This window comes from Orussus abietinus, unplaced genomic scaffold, assembly GCF_000612105.2.
Source record: "Orussus abietinus isolate OABI.00-Male unplaced genomic scaffold, Oabi_2.0 scaffold272, whole genome shotgun sequence".
NCBI lineage: Eukaryota > Metazoa > Arthropoda > Insecta > Hymenoptera > Orussidae > Orussus > Orussus abietinus.
This window is the reverse complement of record NW_019394585.1, coordinates 105702-106980: the sequence shown is the minus strand read 5'-3', so window position 1 is coordinate 106980 and position 1279 is coordinate 105702.

Genomic DNA, 1279 nt, shown 5'->3' with positions numbered 1-1279 from the left:
GCCTTTGAAGAGCGAAGTGAAAACCACTTGCATGCAGGTTTTCTTCGATTATGGTCTAAGGATTCATTTATGAGTGTAAAATAGGAAAAGAAATTATTAACCATTTGCACTCTAAGCCTTTTTCGCCCGGACGACCCAGCAACTCGAGAGGATTTTCCGCATACTCGATGCATTTCATCCAGCTAAATTAAAATGAGTACGCGTACAAATTAACGTACAAAACTATTATATTTTAATATTTTCTGTTTCCTTTCATGTAGAAGAAGGAAATTTGTTAAATATTATGGACGGCATTGTTGCTTCGTATGGAATTTTATAAAACAATCGCCAAGATGCATCCTCGACTTGTCGGGGCAATTATTGCAGTAATATGTTGTTTGATGTCTTTCGCCGGGCTTATTTACCGAGTGGGAAATAATAACTAACATCTAACTTCCATGTTACTTTTATGCTACGTAACATGTTAGTTTCGAAAACGTAATATTTACCCAACAGTTATATAACAGTGTTCACTGGGTTGTTGCTGATCGGGTTTTCACATCAAACCAAATCGTGGCCTACGGTCACCTCTCGAGTCCAAAGGGTTAAGGTGAAGTGAAACACGTCAAGGAACTTGATCGACGTCGCTAAAGAAGATTTTTCTAAATCCCTACGTTGCCGACGTTCGTTTTTATATTGGCAGCTGTGTCGAATTATATTGGATATTGTACCAAATGGCATACTCCACCTGTCGTTTTCGTACGAGAATTATAAATAAATCGAAGTAAAACTCCAGAAGTCCTGTGAATTTAGGATTTCTCAGGTCGTAATTGACTGCAGAGGGACCCCCTGCGCCATCTGTGATTTCCAGGTCAATTAAATTTTCCCTCCGAAACCTCGTATTCCCATCGTTTTAGCATAGAAGCGCATGCAACACTTTTTTGCCTTTATCCCGTTAAAATGCGAGTTACCGATTACCAGAGTGTTCCAAATTGTCGTAAAATTGTTCTAACCCATTCGATCCTCATATCAGAGCCTTCGATAATTGTATATTAATCGAAATATGAGAGCTTGACGTCATTTTGGTTCTGGTCTGGGTTAAGTTAAACAATTTTTTCCAAAAATCCGAATTTTGAATGTGTCAGGACAATTCTTAGATGATCAGGAGTGACGTGTCAAAGTTTCGGACAGTTTGGTTTAATACCCTTAAAAAACAGTGTTGTAATCGAATCGACTGATTTGAAGGGGGTTTAATTATTTTTTAATTATAGGAAGGTCCAGAGAAAGGAAAACACGGAAG